The sequence below is a fragment of the Dama dama genome, chromosome 23 (assembly GCF_033118175.1).
Source record: "Dama dama isolate Ldn47 chromosome 23, ASM3311817v1, whole genome shotgun sequence".
NCBI lineage: Eukaryota > Metazoa > Chordata > Mammalia > Artiodactyla > Cervidae > Dama > Dama dama.
In genome coordinates this window covers 4722362-4747655 of record NC_083703.1, presented here as the reverse complement: position 1 = coordinate 4747655, position 25294 = coordinate 4722362, and the positions used below count along the sequence as shown (strand labels likewise).

General features: G+C 38.9%; 1 protein-coding gene across 1 annotated transcript in view; it reads left to right on the top strand.

The window, feature by feature from the left end:
• PAK5 (p21 (RAC1) activated kinase 5) overlaps positions 1–25294 on the top strand; it is a 395377-nt gene that overhangs the window by 150387 nt on the left and 219696 nt on the right. The window contains exon 2 of the mRNA XM_061125932.1: positions 21205–21353. The gene's annotated coding sequence lies outside the window, so the exon portion shown is untranslated. The remainder of the gene's footprint in view (positions 1–21204; positions 21354–25294) is intronic.

Below are 25294 nucleotides of genomic sequence, written 5' to 3'. Positions count from 1 at the left end.
CCACAGTTTATTGTCTTATGCAGTTCCATTTATCTCCCTGTCCTCCAAGCCTGTGGGCCCCCTACTGTGCTTTCTCTTTCTATGGGTTTTCCTATTGTAGATATTTTGTATAAGTGGAATCATGCAATATGTGACCTCTGGTGTCTGCCTTCAGCCATTTAGCATATTTCTGAGGTTCATCCATACTGTAGCATGTATCATTATTCATTCTCTTTTATGCCTGAATAATATTCCATTGTATGAATATACCACCTTCATCCATCTGGTTGGTAGACATTAGGGTTGTTTCTTTTTCTTTTTCTCTTCTTTCTTTTTCTTTCTTTCTTTCTTTCTTTTTTTTTTTTTTTTTTTTTTGGCTATTTTGAATAATACTGCTACACCCTTGTACCAAATATTTGTTTGCATGTGTGCTCTGTTGCTTCAGTCATGTCCACCTCCTAGCATCCCTATGGACTGTAGCCTATTAGGCTCCTCTTCCATGGGATTCTCCAGGCAAGAATACTTGAGTGGGTTGCCATGCCCTCCTCCAGGGGATCTTTCCAACCCAGGGATCAAACCTATGTCTCTTATATTTTCTGCATTGGCAGGGGGGTTCTTTACCACTAGTGCCACCTGAGAAGGCCCAATATTTGTTTGAGTTCCTATTTTCAGTTTTTTAGGGTATATACCTAGGAGTGGAATTGTTGAGTAACCACAGTGTCAAAATAATGTTTTAAAATGCCTAACATAAAGTGCTTAGGGTTATAAAGGAAGCCAAGTTTATGGACATTGAGTTATTAAAACATTAAATAAATTTGTACTATGGTAATATGTGTTTCTTGATTTTGAAGTATAAGATCTAATGGCAGGTCTAATAACTGCCTTATAGTCAAAGTGGTGATGAGTGCAAATGATATTTTAAGGTATCTGCAGTAGTTATAATATCATGTGAAAAGGTTTGTGTTTTCTTGATCACTTGTCTTTACATTATTTATTGTCTGTTAAAGGCTAATGAAAATAAAGATATAATTCATAGAACTCATGAATCTATCTAAATGAGCCCAGAGACTTGAAGTTAAAACCCCTGGTCAAGAACTCCTGCTTTAGAGAGGAGAAAGGTTATAAGAATGAGCTTCCTGTTAGTTAGCTTTTTTATTGGGGCGGAGGGGGGTGGTCTGCATTTTTCAGGGCTTCCCTGGTAGCTCAGTGGTAAGGAATCTGCCTGCCAGTGAAAAAGACACAGATTTGATCTCAGGGTCAGGACAGTCCCCTGGAAGGGAAGGCACAGCAACCCACTCCAGTATTCTTGCCTGGGAAATCATATGAACAGAGGAGCCTGGTGGGTTACAATACATGGGGTTGCAAAAGACTCAGACACAACTTAGCGACTAAAAAACAACTCTCTTTTCCCACTTTTGTCCCCACCATCCCTCCATCAAGTCTTCATCTTTGGAAACATAACTTCATCAGGCTCATCTTGGACAGGTGCACACCCATTGAAGTGGAGACTAGACAGTCCTTGTATTGCAGGGACATTATTGCTAGGTTTTGAGCTGTTATCTTTGTTTTCTATATTTGATTAAGTTTAAGTTAATTTCTGTGTAATGCAAACAATTCATAATTTAAGTAACATTTCTAAATCTAATGTTGCATAGTGTTTCATGCCACATCGTCTCATTTAATCCTCTGAAAATTGTGAGTATGTCTCCAAGCTGTCATTACCATGAATCAAAGACAAGGAGGCCCAGACACAAAATGATTTAATTAAGTTCAAAAAGCAAATATGTGCCACTGTGCTTACAACTTTGGGTATCTAGCAGTTAAAAACGTCAAGTGCTTTTTCTACTGGACCAGGAAAGCAACATACCAAACTTAATGGTTCACTTGATTTTTCTGTGCAAAGAACAGTGACTATATGATGAAAGCCAGTATATTCCAAGCTGCTCTTCCATTTGAAATGATCCCTAGCATGTGAATATTACCTATAGCTCATAGTCCTGAAAAACTCAGTTCCTCCATTGGCTTAGGGCAAGTTTCTCAGAAATAGAGGCTATTCAAATAGGATATTTTCCTATAGAGAAAGGTGAGTTTTTTTTTTTTTTAATAGAGTTTCATTGTTACCTGAAAAGAAAAACAAAATAGTGCTCAGTCTATATTTGAGGACATCCAAAGACAGGAAGTAATTCTGTAGGTTCCCAAGAAGATTCCCTTGAGAGAGCTCAGTGCAGTCAAACAGGGTATGAATATTAATAATTATTGCAAGCTTTCAGTCCCATATGTCACAGTTACCTTGCTTTGAAAGAAAGAAAATCCCTTCTTGAGTGCAGTAAGTTTCTGATTTCATTGGTCAGAAAGTTCACTCAGGATTTTCATAAGATGATACAGAAAAATCCTAACAAATTTTCTGGCCAACACAATACTACTCCCCAAAGTTATGTATTCAATTTTAGTGTTCCTATTATGTTGCTGTTTTCTCCCATGGAAACAGAACACTCCTTATTTCAACAGTGAAGAAAGAGGAAGGGATGCTGGGTTCTGGCTATAAATATTTTATTATAGGGAGACAAAGATCACAGAAGGGCAGATGAATAGCAGGAAACAAATGTGATGATGTTTTCAACTCCTCGGAGGAGACTTATATTAAACTATCTCTGACAGTTTGTTTTCTGCTTGGCTTTTATGCTTTCAAGCCTGTTAATGAAACCCTTTGTGCACCTAAAGTTTACTTATTAGATAAAGAGTACAGCACCTAACTGAAAGTATAGAGTTATAATATCACCATTCTAAAGTATAGAATTGCTTCCCTTCCATGTTATGTGAGTGAGTGAGTGTGTGTGTGTGTGTGTGTGTGTGTGTGTGTGTGTGCGTGCGTGCACGTGCGCACTCAGTCATGTCTGACTCTGCGATGCCATGGACTATAGCCTGCCAGGTGCCTCGATCCATGGAGTGGGTTGCCATTTCCTCCTCCAGGGGCATCTTCCCAACCCAGGGATTGAACCCACATCTGTTGTGTCTCCTGCATTAGCAGGTGGATTCTCATCATTAGCACTACCTGGGAAACCTCATTCTGTGTTACGGAAAAACTCAAGTGAACTTTTTGGCTAAGCCAATAAAATAGATAACCAATAAGGACCTACTGAAAACTGAATCACTTTGCTGTATACCTGAAATTAACACAACATTGCAAATCAATTGTACTCAATTAAAAAATAATGAAAAATTGTCAAGTACACATAAAGAAAAAGCTATTTTTAAATGATGCAGTGGTAAAGATAATATTTTCAAGAAGTATGATCCATATTAATTCCTTGTGGAAAGGTTCTATCCTAGTTTTGAAAAAGAAGTTAAAAAATAATTGTGACTTAATTTTCTTATACAGTCCATTTCTTTCTCCTTTTTGCACAATGCCTTGGAATTGTTGAAAGATTCAGCCTAGTAATATATAGTAGCTTTCATGACTTCATAACCCACTGAAGTTTCCTTGGCTAAAATGTAGTGTTAATGAGGCCAAGGTCATAGCCTACACTCTAGGGTGGAAAAAGTCCTGTATTTCTAACACAATAGCATAAACCACATATTAAAGCTATCATTTGTGAATTTGCTTTTCTTGTTACTAGAGAAAGGGGATGAAAGGATGAATGATGCAACAAATAGTCTAAGATGGCAGAGCTTCTGGAGCCCATTTCATTCTGAGTGTAAACCACCTTAAAATGCATCAGCATAAGTGCTTTCATCTTTGAATGAGAAGAGAAAAAATTGTGCAGGGACACAACTGTTTGTTCTAATATGTCATTGTTGTTCAGTCGCTCACTTGTATCTGACCCTTTGTCACCCCATGGACTGCAGCACATCAGGCCTTCCTGTCCATCAACATCTCCTGGAGCTTGCTCAGACTCATGTCCATTAAGTTGGTGATGCCATCCAATCATCTCATCCTGTCATCCCCTTCTCCTCACGCCTTCAATCTTTCCCAACATCAGTCTTTTCATATAAGTCAGTCCTTCACATCAGGTGGCCAAAGTATTGGAGTTTCAGCTTCAGCCTCAGTCCTTCCAGTGAACACCCAGGACTGATCTCCTTTAGGATGGACTGGTTGGATCTCCTTGCAGTCCAAGGGACTCTCAAGAGTCTTCTCCAACACCACAGTTCAAAAGCATCAATTCTTCGGTGCTTGGCCTTCTTTATCATCCAACTCTCACATCCATACGTGATTACTGGAAAAACCGTAGCTTTGACTAGACGGACCTTTGTTGGCAAAGTGATGTCTCTGCTTTTTATTATGCTATCTAAGTTTTTCATAGTTTTTCTTCCAAGGAGTAAGCATGTTTTAATTTCATGGCTGCAGTCACCATCAGCAGTGATTTTGGAGCCCAAGAAAATTTACTGTTTTAATATAACTGATTGTCAATCTTTGTTCTGTTTTACATAACACAGACTCCGATTTTGAGTTATATATTATAACACACGGATATCATGGTCATAGAGATGCTTCTTTTGCTGGAAAGTCAAATGTGGGGGGACTAAAACTTTTTTTTTTCAAATTACCCACAGATGATAGTTCACTATATCTTGGCTTTAAGAGCTAAATTCAATTTTCTGCAGTGCTTGGGCCAGTTTTGTACTGAGCAAAAACAAGAACTAATATTTTTTACTATTCACTAATAGTCAGGTACTTTATATAGACCATTTTCACTTTATCATGAGGACCACTCTAGGTTATAGAAAATGGTGTCCATCTCCTGTTTCAAATGAATAAATAAATATGAGGAAAAATGAACTGGCCCAAATCATGCAGATAGTGCAAGGTGGGTAGAGTCACAGCTGTCAGTTACAGGACCAACCCTTCCTCTTGAAGGCTGGAAATGAAAATATGAAATTTAATTGGTATCAGTACCTTATATTAAGGTGTGCATTATTAACAGGTTCACAATGGGATAGCTGTTACCTGAGCATTCGGGTCATTCTTTTTTAGGTCAATAATGGCATTATGGCTTTATCAGAGGAATATGAGTAAAAGTTTCTTAGTGGGATGTGTAAAGAAAAAGAAATTTGACAGCTTTAGTGATGATCTAGGAACATGTTGGAGCTTTCCAGGGGGGTGCTAGTGGTGAAGACAATGAAAGTCAAAGTGACTCAGTCGTGTCTGACTCTTTGCGACCCAATGGATTGTACAGTCCATGGAACTCTCCGGGCCAGAATACTGGAGTGGGTTGCCATGCCCTCCTCTAGGATATCTTCTTCATTCAGGGATCCAACCCAAGTCTCTTACATCTCCTCCACTGGCAGGAGGGGGCTTCCCTGGTAGCTCAGTTGGTAAAGAATCCACCTGCAATGCAGGAGACCCCTGTTTGATTCCTGAACTGGGAAGATCTGCTGGAGAAGGGATAGGCTACCCACTCTGGTATTCTTAGGCTTCCCTTACAGCTCAGCTGGTAAAGAATCCACCTGCAATGAAGGAGACCTGGGTTTGATCCCTGGGTTGGGAAGATCCCCTAGAGAAGGGAAAGGCTACCCATTCCAGTATTCTGGCGTGGAGAATTACATGCACATAGGAGCCTGGCAGGCTACAGTCCATAGGGTTGCAAAGAGTTGGCCATGACTACAGTGACTTAGCACACAGGCACAGACAGGCACATATAAAGTAAGTTAATGGCATCTGGTTTTTTTAATTTAGTTTTTTGCAGGGTAAATAGAAAATAAAAAATAATGGTAAATTTTACAAAATAAACCAAGGCAAATTTTGGTTAATTATATGGAAAATGTAATATACTGGTACTAATAAAGTATAAATTTAGGTGCATTTAATTCATTTTATTTTTCCTGCATCAAGGTATTACTTTTTTTTTCTTTTTTTCATTTATTTTTATTAGTTGGAGGCTAATTACTTTATAATATTGTAGTGATTTTTCTCATACATTGACATGAACCAGCCATGGATTTACATGTATTCCTCATCCCGATCCCCCCTCCCACCTCCCTCTCCACCCAATCCCTCTGGGTCTTCCCAGTGCAACAGCCCCGAGCACTTGTCTCATGCATCCAACCTGGGCTGGTGATCTGTTTCACCCTAGATAACATACGTGTTTCGATGCTGTTCTCTCGAAACATCCCGCCCTCGCCTTCTCCCACAGAGTCCAAAACTCTGTTCTGTACATCTGTGTCTCTTTTTCTGTTTTGCATATAGGGTTATCATTACCATCTTTCTAAATTCCATATATATGCATTAGTATGCTGTATTGGTCTTTATCTTTCTGGCTTACTTCACTCTGTATCAGGGGCTCCAGCTTCATCCATCTCATTAGGACTGATTCAAATGAATTCTTTTTAAAGGCTGAGTAATATTCCATGGTGTATATATACCACAGCTTCCTTATCCATTCGTCTGCTGATGGGCATCTAGGTTGCTTCCATGTCCTGGCTGTTATAAACAGTGCTGCGATGAACATTGGGGTGCACGTGTCTCTTTCAGATCTGGTTTCCTTGGTGTGGATGCCCAGGAGTGGGATTGCTGGGTCATATGGCGGTTCTAATTCCAGTTTTTTAAGAAATCTCCACACTGTTCTCCATAGTGGCTGTACTAGTTTGCATTCCTACCAACAGTGTAAGAGGGTTCCCTTTTCTCCACACCCTCTCCAGCATTTATTGCTTGTAGACTTTTGGATAGCAGCCATCCTGACTGGCGTGTAATGGTACCTCATTGTGGTTTTGATTTGCATTTCTCTGATAATGAGTGATGTTGAGCATCGTTTCATGTGTGTTTGTTAGCTATCTGTATGTCTTCTTTGGAGAAATGTCTGTTTAGTTCTTTGGCCCATTTTTTGATTGGGTCATTTATTTTTCTGGAATTGAGCTGCAGGAGTTGCTTGTATATTTTTGAGGTTAATCCTTTGTCTGTTGTTTCATTTGCTATTATTTTCTTCAAATCTGAGGGCTGTCTTTTCACCTTACTTATAGTTTCCTTTGTAGTGCAAAAGCTTTTAAGTTTCATTAGGTCCCATTTGTTTATTTTTGCTTTTATTTCCAATATTCTGGGAGGTGGGTCATAGAAGATCTTGCTGTGATTTATGTCAGAGAGTGTTTTGCCTATGTTCTCCTCTAGGAGTTTTATAGTTTCTGGTCTTACATTTAGATCTTTAATCCATTTTGAGTTTATTTTTGTGTATGGTGTTAGAAAGTGTTCTAGTTTCATTCTTTTACAAGTGGTTGACCAGTTTTCCCAGCACCACTTGTTAAAGAGGTTGTCTTTTTTCTATTGTATATTCTGGCCTCCTTTGTCAAAGATAAGGTGTCCATAGGTTCGTGGATTTATCTCTGGGCTTTCTATTCTGTTCCATTGATCTATATTTCTGTCTTTGTGCCAGTACCATACTGTCTTGATGACTGTGGCTTTGTAGTAGAGTCTGAAGTCAGGCAGGTTGATTCCTCCAGTTCCATTCTTCTTTCTCAAGATTACTTTGGCTATTTCCATACAAATTGTGAAATTATTTGTTCTAGTTCTCTGAAAAATACCGTTGGTAGCTTGATAGGGATTGCATTGAATCTATAGATTGCTTTGGGTAGAATAGTCATTTTGACAATATTGATTCTTCCAATCCATGAACACGGTATATTTCTCCATCTGTTTGTGTCCTTTTTGATTTCTTTCATCAGTGTTTTATAGTTTTCTATGTATAGGTCTTTTGTTTCTTTAGGTAGATATACTCCTAAGTATTTTATTCTTTTTGTTGCAATGGTGAATGGTATTGTTTCCTTAATTTCACTTTCTGTTTTCTCATTGTTACTGTATAGGAATGCAAGGGATTTCTGTGTGTTAATTTTATATACTGCAACTTTACTATACTCATTGATTAGCTCTAGTAATTTCCTGGTAGAGTCTTTAGGGTTTTCTATGTAGAGGATCATGTCATCTGCAAATAGAGAGAGTTTCACTTCTTCTTTTCCTATCTGGATTCCTTTTACTTCTTTTTCTGCTCTGATTGCTGTGGCCAAAACCTCCAAATCTATGTTGAATAGTAGTGGTAAGAGTGGGCACCCTTGTCTTGTTCCTGATTTCAGGGGAAATGCTTTCAATTTTTCACCATTGAGGGTGATGCTTGCTGTGGGTTTGTCATATATAGCTTTTATTATGTTGAGGCATGTTCCTTCTATTCCTGCTTTCTGGAGAGTTTTAATCATAAATGGATGTTGAATTTTATCAAAGGCTTTTTCTGCATCTATTGAGATAATCATATGGTTTTTATCTTTCAATTTGTTAATGTGGTGTATTACATTGATTGATTTGTGGATATTAAAGAATCCTTGCATTCCTGGGATAAAGCCCACTTGGTCATGATGTATGATTTTTTAATATGTTGTTGGATTCTGTTTGCTAGAATTTTGTTAAGGATTTTTGCATCTATGTTCATCAGTGGCCTGTAGTTTTCTTTTTTTGTGGCATCTTTGTCTAGTTTTGGAATTAGGGTGATGGTGGCCTCATAGAATGAGTTTAGAAGTTTACCTTCTTCTGCAATTTTCTGGAAGAGTTTAAGTAAGATAGGTGTTAGCTCTTCTCTAAATTTTTGGTAGAATTCAGCTGTGAAGCCATCTGGTCCTGGGCTTCTGTTTCCTGGAAGATTTCTGATTACAGTTTCAAGGTATTACTTTTGTAAAATATTTTATTATTATGCAGTAGACCCATATGTTTTTTCCCACTGTTTTATTAATTGAAGGATAATTGCTTTACAAAATTTTGTTGGTTTCTCTCAAACCTCAACATGAATCAGCCATAGGTATATGTATGTCCCCTTCCTTTTGAGCCTCCCTCCCATCTTCCTCCCCATTCCACCCCTCTAGGTTGATACAGAGTCCCTGTTTGTGTTTCCTTAGCCATACAACAAATCCCCCTTGGCTATCTAGTTTATATGTGGTAATGTAAGTTTCCATGTTACTCTTTCCATACATCTCACCCTCTCCTCCCCTCCTCCCATGTCCATAAGTCTCTATGTCTGTTTTTCCATTGCTGCTGTGCAAATAAATTCTTCAGTACTATTTTTCTAGATTCCATATATGTGTGTTAGAATATGATATTTATCTTTCTCTTCCTGACTTACTTCACTCTGTATAGTAGGTTCTAGGTTTATCCACTCCATTGGAACTGACTCAAATGTGTTCCTTATTATGGCTGAGTAATATTCCATTGTGTATATGTACCACAACTTATTTATCCATTCATCTGTCGATGGACATCTAGGTTGCTTCCATGTTCTAGCTGTTGTAAATAGTGCTGCAATGAACAATGGGATATATGTGTCTTTTTCAATTTTGGTTTCCTTGGGGTATATGCCTAGGAATGGGATTGCTGGGTCATGTGGTGGTTTTATTTTTAGTTTTTCAAGGAATCTCCATACTGTCTTCCATAGTGGCTGTATCAATTTACATTCCCACCAACAGTGCAGGAGGGTTCTCTTTTCTCCACACCCTCTCCAGCATTTACTGTTTGTAGACTTTTTTAATGAAGGCCATTCTGACTGGTGTGAGGTGGTATCTCATTGTAGTTTTGATTTGCATTTTTCTAATAATGAGCAGTGTTAAGCGTCGTTTCATGTGTTTGTTAGCCATCTATATGTCTTCTTCGGAGAAATGTCTGTTAGGTCTTTTTCCCATTTTTTGATTGGGTTGTTTGTTTTTCTGGTCTTGAGTTGTATGAGCTGCTTGTATATTTTGGAAATTAATCCTTTGTCAGTAGTTTCATTTGTTGTTATTTTCTCCCATTCTGAGGGTTCTCTTTTAACCTTGCTTATAGTTTCCTTTGCTGTGCAAAAGCTTTTAAGTTTAATCAGGTTCCAATTGTTTACTTTTATTTTTATTTCCGTTATTGTAGGAGGTGGGTCATAGAGGATCTTGCTTGGATTTATGTCATTGAGTGTTCTGCCTATGTTTTCTTCTAAGAGTTTTATAGTTTCTTATCTTACATTTAGGTGTTTAATCCATTTTGAGTTTATCTTTGTGTATGGTGTTAGGAAGAGTTCTAATTTCATTCTTTTACATGTAGCTGTCCAGTTTTCCCAGCACCACTTATTGAAGAGGCTGTCTTTGCCCCATTGTATATTCTTGCCTCCTTTGTCAAAAATAAGGTACCCACAGGTGCATCTGTTTATTTCTGATCTTTTTATCTTATTCCATTTGTCTGTATTTCTGTTTTTGTGCCAGTACCATACTGTCTTGATGACTGTAGCTTTGTAGTATAATCTGAAGTCAGGAAGGTTCATTCCTCCAGCTACATTCTTCTTTCTCAAGGCTGCTTTGGCTATACGGGGTCTTTTGTGTTTCCATATGAATTGCGAAATTTTTTGTTCTAGTTTTGTGAAAAATTACCATTGGTAATTTGATAGGGATCACATTGAATCTGCAGATTGCATTTGGTAGTATAGTTACTTTCACAATACTGATTCTTCCTACCCAGAAACATAGAATAAATTTCCATCTGTTTATGTTGTCTTTTATTTCTTTCATGCATGTCTTATAATTTTCTGCATACATTTCTTTTGCCTTCTTAGGTAAATTTATTCCTAGATATTTAATTCTTTTTGTTGCAATGGTAAATGGGATTGATTCCTTAATTTCTCTTTCTGATTTTTCATTATTAGTATATAGAAATGCAAGTGATTTCTCTGTTATTGATTTTGTATCCTGCAACTTTGCTGAATTCACTAATTAGCTCTAGTAATTTTCTGATACTGTCTTCAGGGTTTTCTTTGTACAGTATCATGTCATTTGCAAACAGTGAGAACTTTACTTCTTGTCCGATCTGGATTCCTTTTATTTCTTTTTCTTCTCTGATTGATGTAGCTAGTACTTCCAGAACTATGTTGCATAATAGTGGTGAGAGTGGACACCCTTGTCTTGTTCCTGATCTTAAGGGGAATTCTTTCAGTTTTTCACCATTGAGAATAATGTTTGCTGTAGGCTTATCATATATGGCCTTTACTATGTTGAAGTAGGTTCCTTCTATGCCCATTTTCTGAAAATTTTTAATCATAAATGGGTACTGAATTTTGTCAAAGGCTTTTTCTGTGTCCAGTGAGATTATCATATGGTTTTTGTCTTTCAGTTTGTTAATGTGGTGTATCACATTGATTGATTTGTGTGTATTGATGAATCCTTGCATCTCTGGAATAAACCCAACTTGATCACAGTGGGTTTATTGACCACAGCTTTTTGATGTGTTCCTGAATTCTGTTTGCTAAAATTTTGTTGAGGATTTTTGCATCTATGATCATCAGTGATATTGACCTGTAGTTTTCTTTTTGTGTGTTGTCTTTGTCTGGTTTTGGTATCAGGGTGATGGTGGCCTCATAGTATGAGTTTGGAAGTGTTCCTTCCTCTTCAATTTTTTGAAGAGTTTTAGAAGGATAGGCACTAGCTTTTCTCTAAATGTTTGATAGAATTCTCCTGTGAAGCCATTTGATCTCAGGCTTTCGTTTTTTGGGAGATTTTTATCACAGCTTCGATTTCAGTGCTTGTAATTGGGTTGTTAATAATTTTTATTTCTTTTCGGCTCAGTCTTGGAAGACTGAACTTTTCTAAGAATCTGTCCATTTCTTCCAGGTTATCCATTTTACTGCCATATAGTTGTTCATAATAGTCTCTTTTAATCCTTTGTATTTCTGCATTGTCTGTTGTAACCTCTCCTTTTTCATTTCTAATTTTGTTGATTTGATTCTTCTCTCTTTTTTTCTTGATGAGTCAGGCGAAAGATTTGTCAATTTTGTTTATCTTTCAAAGAACCAGCTTCTAGTTTTATTAATCCTTACTATTGTTTCTTTCATTTCTTTTTCATTTATTTCTTCTCTGATGTTTATGATTTCTTTTGTTCTAATTTTGAGGGGTTTTTGTTGTTGTTGTTGTTCTTCTTCTTCTTTTTCCAGTTGTTTTATGTGTAAAGTTAGGTTGTCTATTTGATGTTTTTCTTGTTTCTTGAGGTAGGATTATATTGCTTTAAACTTCTCTCTTAGAGCTGCTTTTGCTGCATCCCATAGGTTTTGAGTTGTGTTTTCATTGTCATTTGTTTCTAGAATTTTTTTTATTTCCCTTTTGATTTCTTTAGTAACCTTTTGGTTATTTACAAATGTATTGTTTAATCTCCATGTTTGTTTTTTTTTCTTGTAATTGATATCTAGTCTCATAGTGTTGTAGTCAGAGACAATGCTTGATATGACTTCAATTTTCTTAAATTTACTGAGGTTTGATTTGTGACCCAAGATGTTATTTATCCTGGAGAATGTTCCACGTGAACTTGAGAAGAAGGTGTATTCTTCTGCATTTGGATGGAATGTCCTGAAGATATCAGCGAGATCCACCTCATCATTTAATATCATTTATATTAATATATATATATATATATATAAATAAGTATCATTTAATACTTGTGTTTCCTTATTAATTTTCTGTTTTGATGATCTGCCCATTGGTATGCTGCAGCTGATAAGTTGCTTCAGTTGTGTCCGACTCTGTGAGATCCCATAGATGGCAGCCTACCAGGCTCCCCCGTCCCTGGGATTCTCCAGGCAAGAACACTGGAGTGGATTGCCATTTCCTTCTCCAATGCATGGAAGTGAAAAGTGTAAGTGAAGTCTTTCAGTCATGTCCGACTCTTCGCTACCCCATGGACTGCAGCCTACCAGGCTCCTCTGTCCATGAGGTTTTCCAGGCAAGAGTACTGTAGTGGGGTGCCATTGCCTTCTCCAAAGTCCATTGGTATGAGTGGGGTGTTAAAGTCTCCTACTATTATTGTGTTACTGTCAATTTCTCCTTTTATGTCTGTTAGTGTTTGTCTTATGTATTGAGGTCTCCTATGTTGGGTGCATAGATATTTACAATTGTTATGTCTTCCTCTTGGATTGACCCCTTGATCATTATGTAGTGTCCTTCCTTATCTCTCGTAACATTCTTTATTTTAAGGTCTATTTTGTCCGATGTGAGGATTGCTACTCCAGCTTTCTTTTGCTTGCCATTTGCATGGAACATATTTTTCCACCCTCTCACTTTCAGTCTATATGTGTCTTTAGATCTGAAGTGGATTTATTGTAGACAGAGTGTCTGTGGGTCTTGTTGTTGCATCCTTTCAACCAGTCTGTGTCTTTCAGTTGGAGCATTTAAATCCATTTACATTTAAAGTAATTATTAACATATGTGTTCCTATTGTCATTTTCTTAACTGTTTGGGGTTGATTTTTTAGATCTTTTTATTCTCTTGTATTTCTTGATTATATTAAGTCCCTTTAACATTTGTTGTAAAGCTGGTTTGGTGGTATTAAATTCTCTTAACTTTTGCTTGTCTGAAAAGCTTTTTATTTCTCCATCAATTTTGAATGACATCCTTGCCGTGTACAGTAATCTTTTTTTGTAGGTTTTTCCTTTTCAGCACTTTAAATATATCCTGCCATTCTCTTCTGGCCTGCAGAATTTCTGCTGAAAGATCAGCTATTAAACGTATGGGGTTTCCCTTGTATGTTACCTGTTGCTTTTCCCTTGCTGCTTTTAATATTCTTCCTTTGTGTTTAGTCTTTTTTAGTTTGATTAGTATGTGTCTTGGGGTGTTTCTCCTTGGGTTATCCTATATGGGACTCTTTGTACCTCTTGAACTTGATTGACTATTTCCTTTTCCATGTTGGGAAATTTTTCAACTATCATCTCTTCAAAAATTTTCTCATACCCTTTCTTTTTCTGTTCTTCTGGGACCCCTATAATTCGAATGTTGGTGCATTTGATATTGTCCCAGAGGTCTCTGAGACTACCCTCAGTTTTTTTTCATTCTTTTTACTTTATTCTGCTCTTCAGAAGTTATTTCCACCATTTTATCTTCCAGCTCACTGATTCATTCTTTTGCTTCAGATATTCTGCTATTTATTCCTTCTAGAGTATTTTTAATTTCAATAATTGTACTATTTGTGTGTTTATTCTTTAATTCATCTAGATCTGCGTTAATTGATTCTTGCATTCTCTCCATTTTTGTTTTCAAAGCTTTTGATCATCTTTACTATCATTACTCTGAATTCTTTTTCAGGTAGTTTTCCTGTTTCCTCTTCATTTATTTGTACTTCTGTGTTTCCAGTTTGTTCCTTCATTTGTGTAGTATTTCTGTGCCTTTTCATTATTTTTTTAACTTATTGTGTTTGAGGTCTCCTTTACCCAGCATTCAAGTTTGAATTCTTTCTTCCTTTTGGTTTCTGCCTTCCTAAGGTTGGTCCAGTGGTTTGTGTAAGCTTCCTATAGGGTGAGATTTGTGCTGAGTTTGTTTGTTTTTCCTCTGATGGGCAAGGCTGAGTGAGGTGGTAATCCTGTGTGCTGATGACTGGGTTTGTATTTTTGTTTTGTTTGTTGTTTAGATGAGGCGTCCTGCACAGGGTGCTACTGGTCATTGGGTGATGCCGGGTCTGTATTCAAGTGGCTTCCTTTCTGTGAGTTCTCACTATCTGATACTCCCTACAGTTAGATCTCTGGTGGTCTAGGATCTTGGAGTCAGTGCTCTCATTCCAAAGGTTCAGGGCTTGATCTCTGGTCAGAAACGAAGGTTCCACAAGTGGTTTGTTATGGCATTAAGTGAGATTAAAACAAATACCCAAAAATGAGAAACCAAAGATGAATCCCAGAAAAATGGCAGTTACCAAATCAGGCAAATAATAATTAAAATAATGGAATATACACATATACATATACATCCATAAGCAAAATCAAAACAGTCCAGCAAAAATAAAGTACAATCGATTGACCTGGCAAACAAAGGAAATCAAAAATTTTCTCTACCAGTTAAGAACAAAGGTAACTAAAGCACAAACTGGAAAACAAAACCAAAGCAATGTGCCAAGTGGGGAATAAAGAAATAAAAACAAAACTAAAAAATAAGTTGAGAGGAAAGGAGAGAAGGAAAAGAAAGAAAGAGTAGATATGCAAAATTAAATAGAGGTAGATAAAGGAGATTTATATACAAAATTAACTGCAAGGGGAAAAGAACAGTAGGACAAGCAAACAAAGGAATAAATGTAGAAAAATAGGTTTTAAAAATTAAAGATTTAAAAAGAGAAAGATAAAAAAGAAAAAAAGAAAAAAAAGGAAAACTCCACAGAACTTCAGAAGCCCAACATAGAGGCAGAGGTTGGGCTTGCCAACATCTATATATAACAACAATTTAAAAAAAAAAGTGACTTTGAGGGAAAAAAAGCTCAAAAACTTAGTTAGATTTCATAGTGCCAATAATATAGGTAACTACAATGTGGGGGGGGAAGGGTGGGGGGAGAAAAAAATCCAAAAGAATCTACAGAGCAAGTCAAAACATAAGAATATTAAATGGTTTTCTTGAGAGTCCTTTCCCTCGCTGGGAGTCACAGTCCACCTCACCTCCCTAGGATGCCCTCCAACACTGTGCTGGTCTCTGGACCTGCTCTGGGGGCAGCTCAGACTCTAATCTGGTTCTGCTCCCTGTGTTCTTGCCTCCAATGCCCACAGCTATCAGAACTAGTGCGTTTTCTCTTGTGGGAGCTCTCAATGGCCTTTTATATATTCCCCAGACACAGAGTCTGCCTAGTGGATCGTGTGGATTTAATCTGCAGCTTGTACAGCTGGTGGGAAGGTTTTGGGTCTTCTTCCTTAGTCACACTGCCCCTGGGTTTCAACTGTGGCTTTATTCCCACCTCTGCACGGGGGTCGTCCACTGGGGTTTGCTCCTGAGGCTGCCCTGGAGGACTTGGGTTTGCCCCTCTGAGGGCCGGGTGTGGAGGTGCTGCAGCTGCTTGGGTCTCAGGGGTTCTGGCAGCACCAGGTACTCAGGGGAGTTGGCGGCTAGGGCAGCAGGAGATATAATGCTCTAGAACAGCATGGTAACCAGTACTAGGCAATACACCCCATTATTCTTGCCTGGAGAACCCCCTCGACAGAGAACCCCGGCAGGCCACAGTCCACAGGGTCGCAAAGAGTTGGACACGACTGAAGTGACCCTGCAGGCATAGACGCAAGACTTGTTTTGCCTGTGGCAGCTCTGCCCCAGTGAGGGTCGAGCATGAAGGTGATGCGGCTGCTGGACTTGCGGGGACCCTGGCGGCTCCAAGTGTGCAGGGACACGGACTGCCTCTGTTGCAGAAGTCGTGGCCCTATCAGAGTCTTTTTTCGAGCCTCTTGTAGCTGGCGATCAGGAGGCCTCCTTGGCCAGTCTTCCTCTGTAGCTCTACCCAGTCTGGCACTTAGAGGGCTCCCTTGCCTGGGGTCCTTCTGTGTTATTCGGCATGTCTGGCTCTTAAAGGTGTACCCTGGGTGGAGTCCTACTCTGTATTATGGTGCATCAGTCTCTTAAAGGAGAACCCTGGGTGGGGTACTACTCTGTAGCTCAGTACATCAGGCATTTGATGGGCCAGCCTTTATTGTTCAGCTACTGATGCTGGTGTGTGGGGAGAGAGAGAGGCTATGGTGATGGTTCCACCCCCTACGCGTGATTCTGCAGTATCGCCTTGCTTCCATGGCTGCCTGGCTTTCCTTCACAGGCATTTCCCACCACAGTCTCCTCCCTCACATCCCCTCGATCCGTCTCTCCACAGTCAACAGCAGCCCTCACCCTGGGATTGCTCCCCAACCCCCAAACTCCAGCTCTCAGCCACTGCACCTTCCAGGGGACCTGTGTCCCTGTCCGGGGTATGTATGGATGCAGCAAAGACTGTCTGATTCTCATTCTCTTTAGGCTGCCATGGATCAGCTGTTTCACTCTCAGCCTTAAATGTTTCTCCTCTGACTCAGACACTTGCCCCAGCGTGGGAATCGGACCCCTTCTTCAGTTCCGCCACCCCTCAAGGGAAGGTCCAGTCCTAATAACACTCCTGTTTTCCCCCTAGTTCCTTCATCCTACCAAGTTTTGCATGGTTCTATATATTCTTTTCCGCTGATCAGGTACTCCTGTCTGCTCTCAGCTGGTGTTCTGCATGCACTTCTGTGTCTGAAGTTGTATTCTTGATGTATCTGTGGAGAGAGATGTACTCTGTATCCATCTACTCCTCTACCATCTTGCTCTCTCCCCCCATATGGTTTTATTAATCCTAAAATTGCATTTCCTGACAAGATGACTTATCTTCTGATACTCCAAAATATGTGAAGAGAGTCTCACAAGACTTTAAGAGGAAACTGTCTACCTCTATTTTATCGGGCTTTGAACACATTGGAACTGAGCTTTCAGAATCATCCTTCTGTTTCTTGTTACCTACACAAAACATCACCTTCTGCAAATCCTACTGATCAAAGGAATGGTAGTTTAAAGATAGGGCATGCTTTTGCAATGGCGGTTTTATTAAGAAATTACTTCCTCTGTACTACAATTAAATCAGGGTTAAATTTAACGAGTTAAAAATTTTGAGAAGTAAACTTAGCTGGAAACATTTTGCAGCAGCCTTAAAACATAAATCTGTATTCTTAAGGAAGTTTTAAATGTCCTTCAAATGCGTTAGAAAGTAGATACTGGAAGTATAAAATCTTTGCTGTTTATCTCACAAAGTATTGGCATTGCTTTAAAAAAAAAAATGTATGGGAAATATCACGTTGTGTACCTACAGTTAACTGATGCATATAATGAAATAACAGCAGGTATTTCTTATAATCTCAGGAGAAAAATGGAGCCATCTTGTGGGGAGCACTTTGGGTTATGCCTAATTGATAAGGTAGACTCTCAACCTGTAATTATTTCCAAAGAAGTTTTCTTTGGGCTTGTCTGAAATTGGGTGAGATCTGGAATTTGTCCTTTTATTAGGATAGGCGAGAATAACAGCCTTCAGTTCCTGAATTGTTCATGAATTATATGAAATCTTTATTAGTCTCTTTATATGCTAACAGAAGTATTTATTTTTTGCTTATTTCAATGGCAGTGCATATAATTCACCAGTGTGTATTCATCCAATCCTCATTATTGATGGATTTTGTATTTTCAAGCCACCTTCTTATGTTTTTTGTATTTCTGTGATTTTTCTTGGTGATTTTGCTGTTGGAAATGTCAGCCAACCATCTGCCAGAGCATAGTGCTGAAGTGTTGTCTAGTGTTCCTAAATGCTGGCAGGCTGTGATATGCCTTACCGAGTATGTACATGTCTTGGATAAGCTTGGTTCAGGCATGAGTTCTAGTACACTTGGCTGTGGGTTGACTTTTAATGAATAAACAGATATTAAATAAGGTCTTATAGGTCTACAAGGTCTTGATCTCTACACCTACAAGACCTTCTAGAACTAACACCAAAAAAAAAAGATGTCCTTTTCATTATAGTGGAATGGAATGCAAAAGTAGGAAGGCAAAAGATACCTGGAGTAACAGGCAAGTTTGGCCTTGGAGTGCAAAATGAAGCAGGGCAAAGGCTAACAGAGTTTTGCCAAGAGAATGCACTGGTCATAGCATTCACCCTGTTGCAACAACACAAAAGATGACTCTACTCATGGACAACACCAGATGGTCAATACTGAAATCAGATTATCTTCTCCGCAGCTGAAGATGGAATAGCTGTATACAGTCAGCAAAAACAAGACCGGGAGCTGACTGTGGCTCAGATCGTGAACTCCTTATTGCCAAATTCAGACTTCCACTGAAGAAAGTACAGAAAACAACTAGGCCATTCAGGCATGACCTAAACCAAATCCTTTATGATTATACAATGGAAATGACAAATTCAAGGGATTAGATCTGATACACAGAGTGCCTGAAGAAATATGGATGGAGGTTTCTGACACTGTACAGGAGGCAGTGATCAAAACATCCCCAAGAAAAAGAAATGCAAAAAGACAAAATGGTTATCTGAGGAGGAATAGCTGAGAAAAGAAGAGAAGTCAAAGGCAAAGGAGAAAAGGAAATATATACCCATTTGAATGCAGAGTTCCAAAGAATAGCAGGGAGAGACAAGAAAGCCTTCCTAAGTGATCAGTGCAAAGAAATAGAGGAAGGCAATAGATTGGGAGAGACTAGAGAGCTCTTCAAGAAAAGTAGAGATACCAAGGGAACATTTCATGCAAAGATGGGCACAATAAAGGACAGAAATAGTATGGACCTAACAGAAGCAGAAGATATTAAGAAGAGGTGGGAAGAATACACAAAAGAACTATACAGAAAAGATCTTAATGACCTAGATAACCAAAATAGTGTGAACACTCACCTAGAGCCAGATATCCTGGAATTCAAAGTCAAGTGAACTTTAGGAAGCATCATTACAAACAAAGCTAGTGGATGTGATGGAGTTCCAGCTGAACTATTTCAGATCCTAAAAAAATGATGCTGTGAAAGTGCTGCACTCAATATGCCAGCAAATTTGGAAAGTTCAGCAGTGGCCACAGGACTGGAAAAGGTCAGTTTTGATTCCAATCCCAAAGAAAGGCAATACCAAAGAATGTTCAAACTACCAGACAATTGCACTCATTTTACATGCTAGCAAAGTAATGCTCAAAATTCTCCAAACTAGACTTCAATGGTATGTGAACCAATAACTTCCATGTGTACAAGCTGGATTTAGAAAAGGGAGAGGAACCAGAGATCAAATTGCTAATATCCATTGGATCATAGAAAAAGCAAGAGAGTTCCAGAAAAACATCTACTTCTGCTGTATTAACTACACTAAAACTTTTGACTGTGTGGATCACAACAAACTGTGGGAAATTCTTAAAGAAATGGGAAAAACAGACTACCTTACCTGCCTCTTGAGAAACCTGTATGCAGGTCAAGAAGCTACAGTTAGAATGGGATATGTAACAATGGACTGGTTCAGAATTGGAAAAGGAGTACATCAAGGCTGAATAGTGTCACCCTGCTTATTTAACTTATATGCAGAGTACATCATGTGAAATGTTGGGCTGGATGAAACAACTGGAATCAATATTGCCAGGAGAAACATCAACAACCTCAGATATGTAGCTGACACCACCCTTATTGCAGAAAGCAAAGAGCAACTAAAGAGCCTCTTGATGAAAGTGAAAGAGGAGAATGAAAAATCTGGCTTAAAACTCAACATTCAGAAAACTAAGATCATTGTATCTGGTTCCATCCCTTCATGGCAAATATGTGGAGTAACAATGTCAACAGTGACAGACTTTATATTCTTGGGCTCCAAAATCATTGCAGACAGTGACTGCAGCCTTGAAATAACAAGACTCTTGCTCCTTGGAAGAAAAGCTATGACAAACCTAGACAGCATATTAAAAAGCAGAAACATCACTTTGCTGACAAAAGCTTGTACAGTCAAGGCTATGGGTTTTCCAATAGTCATGATGTATGGATATGAGTGTTGGACTGTAAAGAAGGCTGAATGCCGAGGAATTGCTGCTTTCCAGTTGTGCTGCTGGAGAAGACTCTTGAGAGTCCCTTTGACTGCAAAGGGAATCAAACCTGTCAATCCTAAAGGAAATCAATCCTGAATATTCACTGGAAGGACTGAGTCTGAAGCTCCAATACTTTGGTCACCTGATGCAAAGAGCCAACTTATTGAAATAGACCTTGATGCTGGGAAGTTTGAAGGCAGGGGGAGAAGGGGGCAACAGAGAATGAGATGGTTGGATGGCATCACAAACTCAGTGAACATAAGTAGAGCAAACTCTGGAAGACAGTGAAGGACAGGGAAGTCCGGAGTGTTGCAGTTCACAAGGTCTCAAAGACTCGGACATGACTGAGCAACTGAACAACAACAAAAATTAAATAGGTGTCTTTATGTGGAAATTTACATAAAACCATACAAGGTTGTGTATTGAGTGAGTGGTACAAGTGTTGAGGCCAAAGATGACCATAAATCTAATCTTGTATTTCTTCTCAGTCCAGTGGTTCAGCGTCACTCGTTCAGTATCACAGGCAACTCTATAGAACATAACTACTACAAATAATGAGAAGCAGCTGTATTCAACCTGTATAACTACTAGAGAGTGAGTGAGACTAAGGATTCTTGGGCCAAAGATGTAGTTCCTGTCCCCAGAGGGGGCTCACCATCAGTGGGAGAGATGGACTCACAGTGGAATGATTAGAGGTAGTGCTGTGACCAATGCAGGCAGTGCTAAGGGAGCCTGACTTTGCCTGGGGGTGTCCAGGTAGTAACATGCAGGTCTGTAGCTGTGTATTGAGGAAAAGCATTCAAACAGTAAAGAGGGGATGTACAGCATGGAGGACAGCATGAAGTAAATGAGGTTTTATGTTTATTTTTAAACAAAGCATAATGTTGGTGGGGTTCTGACTCATGTTGGTGCCATGTTGTTGCAGAAATACACTATGGCAAAATGTTCCCACCTCTTACCAAAATGAACACTGAAGAAAAATGAAGAGCAGCGAAGAGCACCAACAAAAAGTTGCAGAACAGATATAGCCACGCTCCTCTGGAGTCTGATTCATCCACAGCCATCATAAAAAAGGTAGGGGAATAAATTATGTTACTGTTTTTTCCTTTTAAAATTTTAAATCATGTAGTGGTAAGAAAACAAAAAAATACCTTTTTTATTTGGTATATATTTACTGAGTGACTTCTACATGTCTGCACATTGTTCTAGGCATTTAGGGATATGATAGTACACAAAAAAGGCAGGGGGACAGCTTTGAAAGAGCTGACATTCTAGTGGGAGGAGGTAAGTAAGTGGAGTTGCACCTCCCTATCCTCACGTTCAGCATCCTTGTTAAACTCTTGGATGGGGAACCCATGAATACAGAGGGCTGACTTGCCTATGTCATTTTATGCAAGAGACTTGAGCAGCCATGGGTTTTGGTATCCACAAGGGTCCTAAAACCAATTGTCCCCAGATACCAAGAAGTGATTGTCAATAAATGCAAAAGAGGCTAGCAGCCATTTATAATGTTTATGAACATGATAAACAGGTTAATGAGGTAAAGAATAAAAAAAGGGCAACTTCTGTTTTAGTATAAAGAGAAGACCACTCAGAATTCTGAGCTGAGTGATGGAAAAGAGCCCACAGGGTAAAAGCTTGAAGATAGGATCTTACATGTGCTATGATCCAGAATCCAGATGTTCAAGAGAGTATCTGGAGAAGCATGATATAGAGAGGAAGTTGCAGAATCTTTAGACATGGACAATTGTCTTGACTTTACTCCGGCAAAGACAAAAGCCTTTGGAGGGTTAATAGTAAAGAAGCGAGTTTATGTTACATTTGTAAAAGACTGTTATTTAGGTAGGGGTAGGGGCTCAGTCATTGTGGAAAATAGGCCACTGTCCCCTAGGCAAGTGAGCATGATGAGTTGGCTTGGAGACCTGGCACTGAGAATAGATGGATTTAAAATAGGTTTTGGATGTCCTTCCGCTGGTTTAAACTAGATGATCCCCAATGTCCTTTATGAATTCCCAAACATAATTCTAATTGTCATATGTAAGGTATGCTGCTATTTGTGTCTTAATGTACAGTCAGTTCAGTTCAGCTCAGTCATTCAGTCATGTTTGACTCTTGGCCACCTCACGGGCTGCAGCACGCCAGGCCTCCCTGTCCATCACCAGCTCCCAGAGCTTGCTCAAACTCATGTCCATTGAGTCAGTGATGCCACCCAACCATCTCATCCTCTGTCGCTCCCTTCTCCTCCTGCCTTCAACCTTTCCCAGCATCAGGGTCTTTTCTAATTTGTAATGAGTCAGTTCTTCACATCAGGTGGCCAAAGTAATGGAGTTCCAGCTTCAGCATCAGTCCTTCCAATGAATATTCAGGACAGATTTCCTTTCGGATGGACTGGTTTGGTCTTCTTGCTGTCTAAGGGGCTCTCAAGAGTCCCTTGAGAGCGGTAATTTATAACCATTGGTATATAATGGTGGTTATTTTGCTGGTTTATGGTGGTTACCATAACATAAATGGTAATTTATTTTGCTGCTTCAATCTATGATGTATATATTTGTGGCTTCTGAAATTTAAAGGAGGTTGATATCACACTGTGAGAAGACATAAAATTCTGCCCTGAAATCTCATGTTCAAGGCAACACTTGGAGACTTGAGCCTTCCAGAGGCTTTTATAACAACTCCCTTCATTCCTGCATGGTTCCTAACTTCTGAGAACAGTGTTACTTGAGTCACAGACAGATAGTTCATATTAAGGGTACCTTTCTGGATAAGAAATGAGTTTTTTAAAGGACCAAAGGCTTAGCTTAGCGAAGCACAACTTAAAGACTAAAACTTTCCTATGGATTATTCCTAGGTGGAGCGTTAAAGAGAAAATGAAAATACTACTTAAAATTGGTGTTTTAAAAAGATGGGGGATATGTAAGGAATTGTTTCCAAAATATATGAACAGCTCTTATAATTCAATATCATATATATGTGTGTATACATATATATAGTGGAATATCACTGATAGATATATCATAAATATCAAATATATGTATCAATGGACTATATCATTTATATATATGTGTTGTCAATGGTATATTGAAAGTGAAAGTGAAGTTGCTCAGTCGTGTCTGACTCTTTGTGACCCCATGGACTGTAGCCTGCCAGGCTCCTCTGTCCATGGGATTCTCCAGGCAAGAATACTGGAGTGGGTTGCCATTTCCTTCTCTAGGGGATCTTCCCGACCCAGGGATCGATCCCAGCTCTCCCGCATTGCAGGCAGACACTTTAACCTCTGAGCCAGCAGGGAAGCCAATGGTATATTATTCAGCCTTAAAAAAGAATGAAATGATAACATTTACAACAACATGGATGGACCTAGAGATGATCATACTAAGTGAAGTAAGTCAGACAGAGAAAGGCAAATATCATGTGATATCACTTATATGTGGAATCTAAAATATGAGGCAAATGAACCTATCTGTGAAACAGGATCAGAATCACAGACACAGAGAACAGACTGGTGACTGCCAAGGGGGAGCGAGTTGAGGAGGGACAGAGTGGGTGGTGGGGGGTAGCAGGGAGAAGCTATTATAAACAGAAGGGATAAACCACAAGGTCCTGCACAGAGAACTGTATGTGTAGTCCGTACATACAGGGGAATATTAGTTATCCATAAAAAGTAAGTCAGACAGGAAATATCATATGATATCACTTATATATGGAATGTCAAAATATGATAAAAGTGAACTTTTTTACAAAACAGAATCAAACTCACAGACAGAAACAAATTTAAGATTAACAAAGGTAGAAGACAGAAGGAGAGGGATAAATTAGGAGCTTGAGATTAACAGATAAAATACTATATATAAAGTAGGTAGACAGTGAGACCTACTATATAGCACAGGAAACTGTATTCACTATCTTGTAGTAACCTATAATGGAAAAGAATTTGGAAAAGAAGATATACATAGGCACTTTCAAAATATGTACGTATGCACTTTCCTGGTGGCTCAGAGAGTAAAGGAGCCTGGCAAGCTCCATGGGGTCACAAAGAGTTGGATACAACTGAGTGACTAACACTGTCACACTCATATATGCATATATATGTACGTGTGTATAACTAAATCATTTTGCTTTATACCTGAAATGTTGTAAATTAACTGTACTTCAATTAAAAAAAAAAAGACAGCAGTATGTGGATTCAACCAATGCTTACCAGAGAAACTGATGCTCTCCAAAGACAGGGTTTCTATATTGGAGTGTGTATCCACTGGGCAGAGCTCACAGGTGGTGGTGGGAAGACAAAGAATTATGCAATGACCTTGGCAAGGGGTCCAAGATTTCAAGAAGCCCACAGCCACTGTTGGAGCATGGACCAACCTCAAGTCTGTGTTAGGAGGGGTTTTCATGAAAACTCAGCTGAACAACAAAACTCAGCAAAATACTGGGCCCTGCTTTCTAAGAGTCATATCTTTCTGAAATGGTTCTAAATTTGGTTGCTATAGTCCCTTCCTCCATACCAGACCACTATCAAAAGGCTTCAATTGTCATAAAAGGGCCTCTGTGCAGCAGTTATATAATGTCAGATATAGTTATATATAGTGTTATATATAGTATAGTACACTATACTATATAGTTATATGGTGTCAGATAATTGTAAAGATGCCTCAGAGTATACACATAAAGGCACAGGATAGGGTCCAGTAGGTGAATGCAAGCTCAGAAAACATCTCAGAGGACTGAGACTTCCAGGTATAGCCCCCATTCCACCATACAGGATATACTTTGTCTTCTGATCATAAACCACCAAAATACACGTGTCTCAGAGGAACCAAAGCTCAAACTTACTGAGGGGTATTTTATATTCCACAAAAGCAGCTTTGCAAACAGCTAAACAAGCACAAACCATCAATCCATACATTTTTGTATTTCCCTGGTAGCTCAGTTGGTAATGAATCCACCTGCAATGCAGGAGACCCCGGTTCAATTCCTGGGTTGGGAAGATCTACTGGAGAAGGGATAAGCTACTCACT